The sequence below is a fragment of the Oryctolagus cuniculus genome, chromosome 8 (assembly GCF_051225735.1).
Source record: "Oryctolagus cuniculus isolate XC-2025 breed Fujian yellow rabbit chromosome 8, ASM5122573v1, whole genome shotgun sequence".
Lineage (NCBI taxonomy): Eukaryota > Metazoa > Chordata > Mammalia > Lagomorpha > Leporidae > Oryctolagus > Oryctolagus cuniculus.
In genome coordinates this window covers 11,224,791-11,241,417 of record NC_142874.1, presented here as the reverse complement: position 1 = coordinate 11,241,417, position 16,627 = coordinate 11,224,791, and the positions used below count along the sequence as shown (strand labels likewise).

At 36.2% G+C, this 16,627-nt stretch overlaps 1 protein-coding gene across 9 annotated transcripts in view; it reads left to right on the top strand.

The window, feature by feature from the left end:
* Positions 1 to 16,627, top strand: part of MARCHF1 (membrane associated ring-CH-type finger 1) — a 973,853-nt gene that overhangs the window by 320,992 nt on the left and 636,234 nt on the right. For all 9 annotated transcript variants that reach the window (XM_051831701.3, XM_070047277.2, XM_051831697.3 and 6 more), the window contains exon 2: positions 841 to 917. The gene's annotated coding sequence lies outside the window, so the exon portion shown is untranslated. The remainder of the gene's footprint in view (positions 1 to 840; positions 918 to 16,627) is intronic.

Here is a 16,627-nt window from a genome sequence, read left to right as displayed (position 1 = left end):
CTACCTGCATGTGGAAAAATGCTAAACTATGGATACCAGCTCATTGCACACACAATTGGGATTTTTAGCTTTTACTAAAGACAGGCAAGGCAGTGTAGTAACTGTGTGTATCTTCTGTTGCAGTGGGGCTTATAAAAAGAGAGAAGTTGAATAGTTGGTGTTGTTTTATGCATGAGGAGAGTAGAGGCAGTCAGTTGCAGGGCTTGTGAATTTTCCCCTTGATCTGTGCTTATAACATAAAAGGAATCCAAAAAATGAAACGGTTGCTTACTCTCACTTACATCTTCCTTTTTTTTTTTAAACTAGAAACCTTTATTAAAAGTATGCAAACTTCATGCATTCCATATTTGCATCTTTCTTTGCACACTCTTCAGGTCTTTCGTCTTTGTTTGCACCTTTATTATGTTTGAAATACTCCATCAAATTCAGAAGCCTCTTTCGAGAAAAACTTGACCATATATTTTAGTTCTCTTGCCTTTTTTTTTTTTTAGTTCCTCAGCATCTTGCCGTGTCAAGCAGCACATAAAGGACATAAACAACCTTTCCAATCTTATGCCAGAAGAGATCATTTTGGAATTTTGTATGTGAAAATAAAGTATCATTGACTCCTTAATATACTGGAGAGTGTAGAATAAACTGGAATAAACTGATATGTTATCTCTTATGAGCTGCTTGTTGGCAGGAATGAAATAAGAATGCGCTCTATTTTGTTTAAAACACTACATAGATGGGTGCAATTTGTAGAATATTTGTGTGTTCTTTCTGTTATGGAAATCATAGTTTAATAATGGTTATTTTTTAAAAACTCAGCCTTTTATTTATTTTCATTTTCTTTTCCAGAAAATGCACTCTAGAAGATTTCTGAAGGTGTTTACTCACTTGTCCTGCTGTGATTAACCAAGGCACTGCTATACTTTGTAAGTTCATCTATTTTTATCTTAGAGAAGACTTGCTGCTGCAGAAAACCCCTCTTTTTGTGGAATGGGAGTTAAAATTTGTTGGAACATTTTTTAAACTGTATTTTTCAAGTTTGATTTTATCTAATTTTATTCAATTTCAGCGAAGAGTGGAAAGAATATTTCTTTGTTACATTAACTCTGCTTCCTTATATCTATTAGCCAATTTTTAATGGCCTGTGATTAAAAACTTAATTTAATTGGTAAGATCATTTAAATGAGTAAGGCTGTCAATGATGCTGATTCAGCCTGAGCAAATATATTGACAATTATACTTAGTCTGTTTCAGTGAGCAAACATATTAATTTTAACTGTAGAAATTGCCCTAGGTGGCCTTGTGACTGTAACTGTTATTGACTGTCTTTAGGAAACAGCATGATTGTTGCCTTGTTACTGGTATTTACATTTGACATTCCAGGACTGTAGCATTCATCATGATGTGATTTGCACTACATGACTTTGATGTATTACAATCTAACATTCCTTTAGTTCACTTGACAGAAAGTAAGCCAACAAAGGTTATTGTGTGGAGACTCATGAATGACATTAAATTGGATGTTTCCTGAACCTTCAAATTTACATATTTTCTGATGATCTCAAAGTTGAAATTTTGCTATTTTACAGTTTCTGAAACACAGAATAAAGCAAACAGATGTATACCTCTTTTATAAATTGCCTTCTGATATCAAGATAAAATGGTCTCTTTACCCCAAATTAATTTTCAAAGGCAGACTCAGTGGATTCATAGAATAAATTAGTATCCTTTATTTTTGACATTTACAACGAATTTGTTGGCTTTTCAGTCAAGCAGACCATTTCCACTAAACCAGAACAAAAATAATATGATCTCTCCTCATAATAAATCTATGGGGTATCAACTAGATGAAAAGATGTATCTCAAGATCTGAATTTAGTGGCATGGTGGTCATTCCAAGTGCTCTTTGCTGAGGTGTTTTGGTACCCCAGTATTTTTTTTTTTTTTGACAGGCAGAGTGGACAGTGAGAGAGAGACAGAGAGAAAGGTCTTCCTTTGCCGTTGGTTCACCCTCCAATGGCCGCTGCAGCCGGCACACCGTGCTGATCTGAAGCCAGGAGCCAGGTGCTTCTCCTGGTCTCCCATGCGGTGCAGGGCCCAAGCACTTGGGCCATCCTCCACTGCACTCCAAGGCCACAGCAGAGAGCTGGCCTGGAAGAGGAGCAACTGGGACAGAATCCAGTGCCCTGACCAGGACTACAACCCGGTGTGCCAGCACTGCAGTTGGAGGTTTAGCCTAGTGAGCCACGGCACCAGCCATGTACCCCAGTATTTTGAAACAACTTAATTAGTGCTGAGTATGGTTAAGCAAAGAACACATTTAAAGGTGAGAACAGATTTCAGAAATGTATATAATAATTTGGAGGTCATAAATTAGTTTTAAAAGATCTTAAAATTGACAAAGAGCCACGTACAAAAAAGGCAGGAAGACTAATATTAACATCTCTCATGATGAAGTAAAGACTTTGTAGGAAATTTTATAGTAATTCTTTATTTTCAATTCAAATTAAGGTTCCACTTTTTGTCAAGCCTTATTTATTTATTTAGATTATTGTTTTTCTCCAAGGAAACCATATAGCTGTTCTCCTGGAAGTTTTTTATTTTTCTACTTTTACTAAATAATAACTTACCTAGATATGATGTATCTATTTCAAAAATGCAAGGAGAAATAAAACGTGTCACTAAATATTCTGGATAACAACGTCCATGATGAAAAATAATGTTAGGGAAATAGAATAATTCCATTTGAAAAACAAAAAGTAGGTAATGTTTTTATGTATATGAAAAGAGCTTATACAATGGTGACAGATTCTTTTTTGCAGTGGGTAAAAATAAATTTAATGTATACTAAACTTGACTATTACCAGTGCAGATTTCTAAGTTGTGTGAATTTTTAAGCACTAGAATAACTGAAAATAAAACTTTGTAAGTTAGTTCTTTTTGAGAAACTTTTAAAAAAAACTTATCTTGAAGGGAGTAACTGGGAATGTGGTACATATTAGACTAACATATAATCTTCCAAATCTAGGGTTTAATGGTGTTTTACTGAATAGGACATTAGCTTCATCACTTCAATCAACATTGGTTTTGCTTTTCTGAAATCAAACAGAGGAGGAGGTAACTGGTTTGAGAAAAATCTACTCAGCTATGGTCCAAGTTGAATGATTGTCCAAACACAATTAGAGAATTAGTACATCTTTCTTTAAAGGTTTAAGGATGATCAAAGTAGATCAGTGCTTTTGGAATAGGAGTTGCTCAAAGAGATAGGCTAATGTCATCTGGCTAGAATTCATCCATACAGATGTTTTAATGAGAACAATAGAAAACAAATTACAGTTGTCTTTATGCTGTCCATTAAAAGCCATTACTTTAAGAGAGAATTATATGTCACAAGGGAATACCTATCAAAAATCTGATTTACTGGTATTTTTATGAATTATTTTAGCTCAACAGCAACTCTGTCTTCTGACATAATGCTAGTGGTATATAGAATTTATTTTTCTAGGAAATTAGTACAGATGAGTTCAACATTATTTTTTCCAATCTTTTAAATTTATATAATCCAATCTAATGAATATTTATACTAAGACTCTAGAGAATAAAATAAAAATGCAAAATATGACCTCTCCTCCTAAATTGCCACAATCTCATTTTGGAGAAAATTCATTTATATAATAATTAAATGTGGAATCAGAATGCATAATTTAAGTATATGATATCCATCAAAACTTGTCTGTCCTTTGTATGTCATGTGTAAATTCAAACCAATGAGTAAGTGAATGAATAAAGTGTTACAGTTGTTCCAAGAAACAGTATAATTTATTAAGTGAAGTAGGAGTACAACTTGAGTGAATAATAAAGAAGTGTATCAAAGACACAATAAAATAGAATGGGCTAGAGTTTAGTTTTTGAATAAAGAATTTAAATTTACGTAAGGGGAGCAAATGTCGCGTATTTCATGTGTACAGTTTTGAGAGCACAGTGATATTCCCCAGCCTACCCCCCTTACTCCCACTCTTTATCCTACTTCTTTTATTTTAATTTTTATAATTGCATACTGTCAATTTACTCTATAATCACAAGCTTAACCCCCAGCTGAGTAAATAATTCAACAATAGTAATCAGAAAAACCATTATTCCTCAAGTGTATAGACAAGGGCAATAAACAAGAATGAAATTTCAAAATGTCAGTTTCACTCACACACATTGCATTTTTTGTACTCTGTATATTAGTTACCACAAATCAGGTAAAACATGATATTTGCCTTTGGGAACTGGATTATTTCACAAAGCATACAGTTTCCAGTTGTATCCACTTTGCTACACAATAGGATTTCATTACTTTTATGGCTGAGAAGTGTTCCATGGAGTATATATACCACAATTTCTTTAACTGGTCATCAGCTGTTGGATATCTGGGTTGATTCCATATCTTAGCTATTGTGAGTTGAACTGTAATAAACATGGAGGTATAGATAACTCTTTCATATGTTGATTTCATTTCCTTTGGATAAATTCCCAGGAGTGGAATGGCTGGATCATATGATAGATCTATTTTCATAATTCTGAAGTATTTCCGTACTATCTTCCATAATGTTGTACTTAGTTTACATCCCCACTGATAGTGTATAATTGTGCCTTTTCCCCCACATCCTTACCAGCATTTGTTGTTTTTTGATTTTGGGAAGATAGCCATTCTAAATGGGTGAGGTGAAACCTTCCTGTGGTTTTATTTACGTTTCTCTGATGGCTAGGGATCTTGGGCATCTTTTCGTGTGTCTGTTGGCCATTTGTATATCATCCTTTGAAAAATGCCTGTTCATACCCTTAGCCCATTTCTTAACTGAACTGCTTGTTTTGGTGTTGAGTTTCTACACCTCCTTATATATTCTGGATATTAATCCTTTATCAGATGCACAACTTTAAAATAGTTTTTCCCACTTTTTTGGTTGCCTCTTTACATGGTTGAGTGTTTCCTTTACAGTGCAGAACTTCTTATCTTGATGTAATTCCATTTGTCTATTTTTGCCTTTATTGCCAGTGCTTCAGGGGTCTTATCTAAGAAGTCTTTGCCGATGCCAATGTCTTGCAGTGTTTCCCAAATATTTTCCTTTAGTAATTTGATAGCTTCAGGTTTTAGATTGAGATCTCTGATACATTGTGAGTTGATTTTTGTTTAGGGTATGAGGTAATAATGGTCTTGTTTCATTCTTCTGCATGTGTAGATCCAATTTTCCCAACACAATTTGTTGAAGAGACTGTTCTTTCTCCAGGGAATGACTTTTGCTTGCTTGTCAAAGATTAGTTGGATGCAGATGTATGGACTAATTTTGGGGGTCTCTAATGTGTTCCATTGGTTAACACATCTATTCTTGTGCCAGTACCTGGCTGTTTTGATTATAACTGCCACAAAGTATGTCTTGAAATATGGGGTTGTGATTCCTCCAGCTTTATATGTATTGTTTAAGATTGCTTTAGCTATTCATGATCTCTTGTGATTCTCTATGAATTTTAGGGTAATATTCCCAGATCTGCGAAAAACATCTTTGGTATTTTGATTGCAATCACATTGAATCTATAAATGCTTTGGGTAATATGGACATTTGGATGATATTAATTCTTCCAATCCATGAACATGGAAGATATTTCCACTTTTGCGTAGTGTTTTCTTCTATTTCTTTCCTTAATGCTTTGTAATTTTCATTATAGAAATCTTTTACATTCTTGGTTAAATTCCAAGGTATTTATATTTTTTATAGATATTGTAAATGTAACTGAGCTTACCGGTTCTTTCACAGCTATGGCATTGTTTGTGCACACATGCTATTGATTATTTTGTGTTGATTTTATATCCTGCAGCTTTGTCCAACTCTCTTAAGAGTTGGAATGGGAGGGGGAGTGGGAGATGGGAGGGGTGCGGGTGGGAGGGAAGTTATGGGGGGGCAAAAGCCATTGTAATCCATAAACTGTACTTTGGAAAATTATATTTACTAAATAAAAGTGCTAATAATAAAATAAAAAAAAAGAGTTCCAATAATTTCTTGGTGGAATCTTTTGGTTCCTCTATACATAGTAGCAGGTCATCTGCGAACAGGGATAATTTAACTTCCTCCTTTCCCATTTGTATCCATTTGATTTTTTTTTTTTTTTTTTTTTTTTTTTTTTTTTTTTTTTTTTGTCTAATGACTCTAGCTAAAGCCTCCAGAACTAAATTTGAGTAGTAATGGAAAGAGTGGACAACCTTGTCTAGTTCTGGATCTTAGTGGAAATGCTTCCAGCTTTTCCCCATGCAACATAATGCTGGTTGTGAGTTTGTCATGTTGCCTTGATCATGTTGAGGCATGTTCTTTCTATAGCCAACTTGCTTTGGTTTGTATCATGAAAGGATGTTGTATTTTATCAAATGCTTTCCCTGCATCTATTGAGATAATTAGAATGGTTTTATGCTTTAATTTGTTCATGTGATGTAATACATTTATTGATTTGCATAACAGAGATAAGTCCCACTTAGTCTGGGTGAATGATCTTTTTGGTGTTGTTAGATTCTATTAGCTAATGTTTTGTTGAGGATTTTTGCATCTATGTTCATCAGGTATATTGATCTATAGTTCTTTCTCTTTTGTGTCTTTTTCTGGTTTTGGAATTAAGATAATGCTGGCTTCATAGAAGGAGTTTGAGAGGAGTGCCTCCTTTTTGATTGGTTTGAATAGTTTCAGAAGAATTGGAATCAGTTCCTTAAAGTTTGGTAGAATTCAGTGGTGAATTCTGAGCTTTTCTTTGTTGGGAGAATCTTTATTACTGATTCAATCTTCTTATTTCTTATTGGTTTAATTAGGTTTTATATATCTTCATGACTCCATTTTGGTATGTTGCATGTGTCCATAAATCTTTGGATTTCTTCTAGATTTCCCAATTTGTTGGCATACAGCTGTTTGCAATAATTTCTTATTATTCTTTTTGTTTACATGGTATCCTTTGTAACATCTCCTTTTTCTTCTCTGATTTTATTAATTTGGGTCTTCCCTCTCCTTTTTTGGTTAGGTTGGCCAATGATATATTGATTTCATTTTTTTGTTTTAAAAGGAGTTCTTCATTTCACTGATCTTGCATTTTTTGTTTCAATTTTGTGTATGTCTTCCGAAATTATTATTATTTCTTTTCTCCTACTAATTTGGGGTTTGGTTTGTACTTCCTTTTCTAGATCCTTGAAATGCATTGTTAGATCATTTATTTGATGCTGTTCTAATTTTTTTATATAGGCACCAATTGATATAAACTTTCTTTTTAACACTGCTTTTGCACTATCCCAAGCATTTTGATGTGTTGTGTTGTCATCTTCATTCATTTCCAGGAATTTTTAATTTCCCTTTTGATTTCTTTTGTGACCCCTATTCATTCTGGAGCATGGTGTTCAGTCTCCATTATTTCTCATATTTTTTTTTTGTTTCTTAATTTGCTAATTTCCAGCTTTACTCCATGTGGTCAGAGAAGATACACGGTGCAATTTCAATTGTTTTGAATTTGTTAAGAATCATTTTATGGCATAACATATGGTCTATCCCAGAGAATGTTCAGTGCTCTGATGAAAAGATTGAGAATTCTGCAGCTGTGGAGTGTTCAGTCAATATCAATTAGGTCCGTTCGGTTGGTCAGAAGTGTACATTATCTCTATTGTTTCTTTGTTGATTTTTTTTTGTTGAATTGATCTGTCCATTGATGAAATTGAGTTGTTGAAGTCCCCCATTGTTTCTGTATTGGAGGTTATGTCTCCCTTTAGATACATTAGCATTTAGTTTAAATGCCAGCCACCCTGGTATTGGGTATATAAACATTTATTATAGCCGCATCTTCCTGTTGAATTGATCCTGTCATCATTATATAGTGCCTTTCTTTGTCTTTTAGCAGTTTTTGTGTTCAAGTCTATTTTGTGTGATATTAAGATGTCTTCTACTGCTTGTTTTTGTTTTCCATTTGCATAGGATATCTTTTTCTTAGGTGTTTAAATTTAACTGAAAAGTCATCTCTGTTAAATATAATAGTGGGAATAAGAGAGGGAGGAGACGTACAATTTGAGACATGCTCAGTCGGACTTGCCTCAAATGGTGGAGTTAGAAACATGCCAGGAGATTCCAACACAATCCCATCAAGGTGGCTTGTACCAATGCCATCTCACTAGTCCAAGTGATCAATTTCTGTTCACAATTGATCATAATCATAGGTCTAAGAGTCAAAGGGATCACACAAACAAGACTAGTGTCTGCTAATACTAACTGATAAAATTAAAAAGGGAGAGAACGATCCAACATGGAAAGTGGGATACACAGCAGATTCATAGAATGGCAGATGCCCTAAACAGCACTCTGGCCTCAGAATCAGCCCTTCAGGCATTTGGATATGGCTGAAGAGCCCATGAGAGTATTTTAGGCATGGAAAGCCAAGACACTCTGGCAAAAAAAAAAAACAAAAACAACAACAAAAAAAAAACACAACAAAAACAAAACAAAACAAAACAAAAACCCTAAATGAAATAAATGAAGTCATCCAGTTTTTAAATATAATGAACTTAAAGATTCTTTATTACAATGTATATTTTTATTTCAAATTCATTTGATTTTTATGTTATTGGCATTTGATAGCAAATCAAAAGTTTAGCTTATATTTATTTTCATCTTATAATTCCATTGCCTCTCTAGTTTATCAAAAGGTGAAATTTTAAGTGAATAAACTTAGGAGTTCTTGAAATATGAGAAAAATATTACCTTAAGTTGAAGTAGTTTTTCTTCATACTCAAAATATAGGGTTGACATTCCAGGGTAATTGTTGCTTCACTAAATGCATCAGTTTGTTTTATAGTCATAGATATCTTGTGGCAAGAAAGTAGGTTCCATTTTTCATTTCACTTGCAAATATCCTTATTTTGTTAATGAGAGAAAAGGGGGAGAGAGAGACCCTTCCCATCTCCTAGTTCTCTCTCCCAAATGCCCACAATAATCTTGGTTCAGGCCTGGAAACAACCTGGAATCAGGAACTCAACCCATGTTTACTCCTTGTGGTTGATCAGAACCTAATTACTTGGGCCATCACCGCGGCCTCCCAGGGTCTGCGTTAGCATGAAGCTGGAGTCAGGAGTGTAGCCAGATATTGAACCCAGAAACTCACATATTTGGGCATCATAGCCAGTGTCTTAACCAGTAGGACAAATGCCTACCCCTACTTTCACTTTCTTAAAAGGCATAAAGAAACTTGATTATAAAGAGATAACTATAAAATGCTAACCTAAATACTGAGCTGTTGATTTTTTCATTCATTAATGGCATCTATTTATGATATGACCAAAAGTAAGAAAGATAAAATTATGCTTGTCTTGATATTCTAAACATTTAACTAGCTAGTTAAGCAACATTTGTAAAACAAACTTAGCCTCTGTGACAAATGCAGATGGATGGGAAGTCCGGAGGAAGTTGACATAAAAGAGTGACACTAACATATCACTGTGTATCATGATTGCCAGTGTGCTGCCTGTCTTCTGACTGGAACTCTCCATGGTACAAATTGTCTTTATTCTCATTTTTATAGCCAATGCCTAGAGAAGGGGCAGACACACTGTAAACTTGGAAAGTGTACATTGAGATTGAGTGAATAAACATTGTGACAGGTCCTTAATAAATAAATGAAGACTTATGAAATCAAATATATACTGTTAAAACGTGAGGGTGTGGGCATTATATATTTTGTACTAATTCTACTTGTTCATGTAATAGCACAGGAAAAGTAATTTAACACAGGTTTTCAAAATGCTTCTAAAACACTTGTTTGGAGTGATGTGCTTTTGAAATTCCTGGAGATCCTTTTGCCAGTATATGAAATGGAAAGGTCAGTAGGTGCATTTATTTACTAAATATTTATTTATTTATTTGAAAGGCAGAGTTACAGAGAAGAAGAGGCAGAGGCAGAGAGAGAGAGAGATGAGAGGGAGAGTGAGGTGAGGGAGAAGAGAGAAAGAGAGGGAGAGGGAGAAGGAGAGGGAGAGAGGGAGAGAGAGGGAGAGAGAGGGAGAGAGAGAGAGAGAGAGAGAGAAAGAGAAAGACAGAGAGATCTTCCATCCACTGGTTCATTCCCCAAGTGACTGCAACGGCCTGGACAGGACTTGGCCGAAGCCAGGAGCCAGGAGCTTCATCCAAGTCTCCACATGGGTTGCAGGTGCCCAAGCCCTTGGGCCATCCTCCACTGCTTTCCCAGGTGCATTATCAGGGAGCTGGATTGGAAGTGGAGCAGCTGAGTCTTGAACTGGTGGCCATGTGGGATGCTTGTGTCGCAGGTGGCAGCTTTACCCTCTATGCCACAGTGCCAGCCCCTATACTGGCATTTCATTGGCATATTTTTTCTTGCTGTTACAGACTGAGAGTAGATAACAAGCTGAAATCACACAAGAGAGTTAGCTTCTATCTTTCTGCAAAATCTCACTTAGGTTGACTTGAGTTGGATTAGTCATTGGCCTCCATTTCCCAGGGACTTTTGCTAAATCTGAGACAGAAAGAAAACAACTTTTAACACACTGATTTACTTATGGAATCACAGAAAAAAAGGAACACAAATTATTTCTTTTGTTAACTCAATGAAAAATATTAGGAACTATTCTAGGATTTCATTAGGAACATTTCCATAGTGATGAGAAAATAAGCCCGTGTTGTTCAACCTCTGTTTTGAACAGAATTGGAAAAAGAAGGTCAAATATTCAACCTTGGGCTTCATTTTTTTCTACAGTACTTGGTCCTTTGTTTTTCTTTGGAAGCATTTTTCCAAGTGGACTCTTTCAAAGTGAAGTACAAGACAAAGCTGAGCATGAAAGAATGAAGTGCACCTAGCGAGTGAGGGGACTGGCATTAGGAAGTTTCCACATGTACATTTACAGTGTTCACTGTGATGTGTATATTCTAGTGTGAGTGACTATCAATACATCAAAAAATAAAAGTAAACAAATAAAAATGTGAAAGGAGGGGGGATTGAGGCACGGCGTGCCAGGTCATCAGTTGAGATGCCCACATTCCATGCCGGAGTGCCTGGGATTGAGTCCCCCTCTGCAACTGCTCCAGCTTTCTGCTAATGAGCACCTAGGAGGCAGCATATGATAGACCAGACATTTGTGGCCCCTGTGGGAGGGCCAGATAGAATTCCTAGCCCTTGGCTTTGACCTGGCCCAGTTCAGCTTTTGTGGGCATTTGAGTGAATCAGCAGTTAGAAACTCTCTCTCTCTCCCCCCTCCTCCCTCCCTCCATCTCTCCATCTCTCTCTCTGTCTCTCCCTCCTCTCCCTCCTCCCTCCTTCTCTCTCTTTATCTCTCTCCCTCCCTCCCTCCATCTCTCTCTTTCTCTCTGCTTTTCAAATAAATAAAAATTTACACACAAACATCTTTATAACAGTGAAAAATGATTTAATCCTTCTCTGTCAAAGAAGAATGATTGAGTAGTAATGTTTATCAGTAATGCTTACGAAGATCAATGAGATTTGTGCCTGTGGACAATTCTGAAGTCTCCAGTAGCTGTTTTAATAGGGTAGACTTCTTTTAAGATTTATTTATTTATTTGAAAGGCACAACAACAGAAAGAGAGAGTGCAAGAGAGAGAGAGAGAGAGAGAGAGAATCTTCCATTCACTGGTTCACTCCTTAATTGGCCGCAACAGTCAGGTCTTTTCCAGGTCTCCAACGTGGGTAGTAGGGGCCCAAGTACTTGGGCCATCTTCTGCTACCTTCTCAGGTGTATTAACAGGAAGCTTGATTGGAATCAGAGTAGCCAGGACTCAAACCAGCACTCCAATATAAGATGCCAGGGTCTCAAGTGGCAGTTTAACCCTCTGCACCACAACACCCACCCCTGGGCTAGAATTACTAATGGTGATTTCAGAAATAGAAACTAGTATATCTGTAGATTTGTCTTAGTGTTATGTCTTTACCATATGTCACTATGTTGCTTACATATTGTTAAATATAGATTAATCTAAAAGTCAATTTCTTACGAGTAACATTAAAAATGTATGTTGGGAACCTTAGGATATATGGTGAATGGGACAAATATACAAAATTGGAAGGGGGTTGCTTACATCAAAATAAAACAAACAGCATACATTTTGTCGGAAGCTATAGTATTTCATTTTAAAGCTTTGAGTTTGTTAGACTCACCGTGTCTAGAAGAAAGGATAGTGGCTCATCCAGGGGAACATTTATCTCCCTCATGTGTTACACAGGTGCTGAGAGACTGGAACGTGATGACCTGTATTCTCGACAGCAACTTTGCAAAATATGAGAAACATCTTCCACATACAATTTTGTTTACTGTATCAGCCTTTGGTAGACGCCATAAATAGTGATTAGGACAGCTGTCTGATGTTCTGGAAGCACATGGAACAAGACTGAACAGTCCTAATGGGTAAACGGTTGGCAGCCGATTACTTACACGATTGTCTTGAATATTAGTTGTCTCCACCGAGCCTCAGGTAGGAATTGTATGGCAGAAAAGTCATAAATAAATTTTAGTGAGAATCTGAAGGGTAGGAATTTTTTATTCCTAACTGAAAAGGCATATGCTATCCATATAAGCTATATTGAAAACCAAGATATTTCATTGTGAAAGTTAAAAGTTAAGATTTCATTCATCCAGCCAGCACATCCATATATTTAGCACATTACCAGCCATTTTGCCAGTCCAGGTACCTGTGTGTAGGTTGAAAACTTATTTTTATACCATGAATGGACTCTAAATGCTTAAAAGAGTATTAAATACACACATACATATACACATATTATACATATATACACATATACATGTACGTATATATGTTTTATGTATTTTTCAAATATTTTGACAGATGTTGGAGGTGTACAACAGATCATCAATATAGTAAAGTGTTAAGATGATCTTAATGAGTTTAATTTATTTGAAAGTCCATTTTGGTAGATCTGTTAGAAATTATTTCTAAGTGAAGTCATGGAAAATGCACATGTTCACCTCATTCTTCTCTGTCTTTATTTTTATTTTTTAAATTTATTTAATTTTAAGGAATACAAATTTCATAAGCACAACTTTAGGAAAATAGTTATTCTTCTCACTATACCCACCCTCCCGCCCATACTTTCACCCCTTTTTCTCCTCCCTCTCCCATTCCCAGTCCCATTCTCCACTAAGATCCATTTTCAGTTAACTGTATTAGGTTTCCTTACCTGAATGCCCTCATGGGCTTTTCAACCTGACCAGAATGTCATAAGGGCTGATTCTGAGGTCAGAGTGTTATTTAAAGCAATTGTCATTCTATGAGTCTGCTATGTGGATTCTTCCCATGTTAGAGCATTCTATCCTTTTTAATTCTGTTATTATTACCAGACACTTTATCCTATTTTTATGATCACTTTAACACTTAATCTTATCTATATGTTCACTTTATGTCATCACTTTAACAATTAAGATGGGATTTTTACCACCAGGCTTAATGGGATTTAGAGTCCCATGACGAGTTTTTAAACTGTACCCTTAGAGTAAGTCCATAGGAATGTATGCAGAACTATATAGCTTTTTTTTTTTTTTTTTGACAGGCAGAGTTAGACAATCAGAGAGAGAGAGAAAGAGAGAGAGAAAAAGCTCTTCCTTTTTCCATTGGTTCACCCCCTAAGTGGCCACTATGGAGCCAGGAGCCGGGTGCTTCCTCCTGGTCTCCCATGCAGGTGCAGGGCCCAAGCACCTGGGCCATCCTCGACTGCACTCCCGGGCTACAGCAGAGAGCTGGACTGGAAGAGGGGTAACCGGGACAGAATCCAGCACCCCAGCCGGGACTAGAACCCGGGGTGACAGTGCCGCAGGTGGAGGATTAGCCTAGTGAGCCATGGCGCCAGCCAATATACAGCTTTACAGTTACAAACTTCCTCCTCCCTCTCTTATTCCCACTCTTATTTTCACTGAGATTTATTTTCAATTGACTTTATACATATAAGATTAACTCTATGGTAAGTAAAGTGTTCAACAAATAGTATCGAGAAAAAAACCAACAACAACAACAACAACAACAAAAAAACCCAGAGCTGTTCCTGGACAATCAAGACAAGGGCAGCTCAAGTCATCCCTTCTCGAAGTGTCCATTTCACTTCTACAGATTTAATTTTAGGTGCTCTATTAGTTCTCACAGATCAAGGAGAACATATGGTATTCGTCTCTTGGGAATGGCTTATTTCACTGAATATGAAGTTTTCCAGATCCATTTTGTTGCAAATGACTGGATTTCATTTTTTACAGCTGTGTAGTACTCCATAGTGTTCATACCCCATGATTTCTTTATCCAGTCTTCTGTTGATGAGCATTTACATTGAGCCCATGCCTTGGCTATTGAATTGAGCTACAGTAAACCTGAGGGTGCAGATATCTCTTATTTACTGATTTTATTTCCCTTTGGTAAATTCCCAGGAGTGGGATGGCTGGTAGGTCTATATTCAGATTTTTGAGGTATCTCCATACGGAGTTCCATAGTGGCTTTACCAATTTAAATACCCAAAACAGTGGATTAGGATGCCCTTGTCCCCACATCCTCTCCAGCATCTGTTGTTTGTTGATTTCTGTATGAAAGCCATTCCAACTGGGGTGAGGTGAAACCTCATTGTGGTTTTGACTTGCATTTCCCTGATGACTAGTGATCCTGAATATTTTTTATGCATGTACTGGCCATTTGGATTTCCTCTTTTGAGAAATATTTAAGTCCTTTGCCCATCTCATAACTGGATTGCTTGTTTCATTGTCATAGAGTTTCTTGATCTCATTGTATTTTCTGGTTATTAATGATTTATCAGTGGCGTAGTTTGCAAATCATTTCTCCCATTTTGTTGTTTGCCTCTTCACTTTCCTGAGTGTTTCGTTTGCTGTACAGAAACTTCTTAATTTGAAGTAATCCCATTTGTTAATTTTGGCTATGACTGCCTGGGCCTCTGGGGTCTTTTCCAAGAACTCTTTGCCTTCGCCAATGTCTTGCAGGAATGGTGTCACATTGTAGACTTAGATCTTTAATCCCTGTTGAGTGGATTTCTGTGTAAGGTGTAAGGTAGGGGTTTTGCTTCATACTTCTGCATGTGGACATCCAGTTTTCCCAGCACCATTTGTTGAAGAAACTGTCCTTGCTCCAGGATTGATTTAGCTCCTCGGTCAAATATAAGTTGGCTCTAGATGTTTGCATTGATTTCTGGTGTTTCTGTTCTGTTCCAGTGGTCTATCCATCTATTTTTGTACCAGTACTAGGCTGTTTTGATTATAACTGCTTTGTAATATGTCTTGAAATCTGGTATTGTGATGCCTCCAGCATTGTTTTTGTTGTACAAGATCGCTTAGCTATTTGAGGTCTCTTGTGCCTCCATATGAATTTCAGCATCATTTTTTCTATATCTGAGAAAATGTCTTTGGTAATTTGATTGGTATTGCATTGAATCTGTAAATTGATTTTGGAAGAATGGACATTTTGTTATTAATTCTCCAATCTATGAGCAGGGAAGATTTTTCCATTTTTTTTTATATCTTATACTTCTTTCGTTAAAGTTTTATAATTCTCATCCTAGAAATCTTTAACATCCTTGATTCAATTTATTCCAAGGTATTTGATTTTTTTGTTGCTAATGTGAGTTGCGTTGATCTTAGAAGTTCTTTCTCAGCCATGGAATTGTATAGAAAGGCTGTTGATTTTTGTGTATTTATTTTGTATCCTGCTACTTTACCAAAATCCTTTACCAGTTTCAATATTCTCTTAGTGGAGTCTTTTGAATCCCTATATATAGAATCATGTCCTTTGCAAATAAGCATAGTTTGAATTCCTCTTTTCCAATTTTTTTCCTTTGATTTCTTTTTCTTACCTAATAGCTCTGGCTAGAACTTCCAGGACTGTACTGAATAGCATTGGTGAGAGTGAACATCCCTGTCTGGTTCCAGTGGGAATGCTTCCAAATTTTTCCCATTCAATATGACGCCATCCATGGGTTTATCATAAATTGCCTTGATTGTGTTGAAGAATTTCCTTCTATACCTTTCTGTATTTGCTTAGAGTTTTCATCATGAAAGTGTGTTGTATTTGATCAAATGCTTTCTCTGCATCTATTGAGATAATCATATGGTTTTTGGTCAGCAGTTGTTTAATGTGATGAATCACATTGATTAATTTGCAAATGTTGAACCATCCCTGCATACCAGGGATAAATCCCACTTGTTCTGGGTGAAAATTGTTCTCATGTGTTGTTGGAATTATTGGCTAGGGTTTTGTTGAGGATTTTTGCATCTCTGTTCTTCAGGGAAATTGGTCTGTAATTTCCTTTCTCTGTGGCATCTTCTGTCTTTATTTATAACCTATGTTCTATCCTGGAGTATTATGGCAGTTTTGTTATTTGGAGTAAAGCTCTTAACACTTCCAAATGGGAAAAGTTTTGTGGGTCACATAGTTACACATGAGTTAATGTGGAAAATAGAAGTCTCTAAAAGGAAAGTGCAGGTTCTTTTCAGTTCCAGACTCTTTTCTAGGACAGAGATCAATGCTGTGAGCATCAATGACACAGTTTTATCCATTGTTACTTCCCAGCAGCCACAGCAGTGATTTTTGTTAATTAGAAGAACTACTTCTCCTTC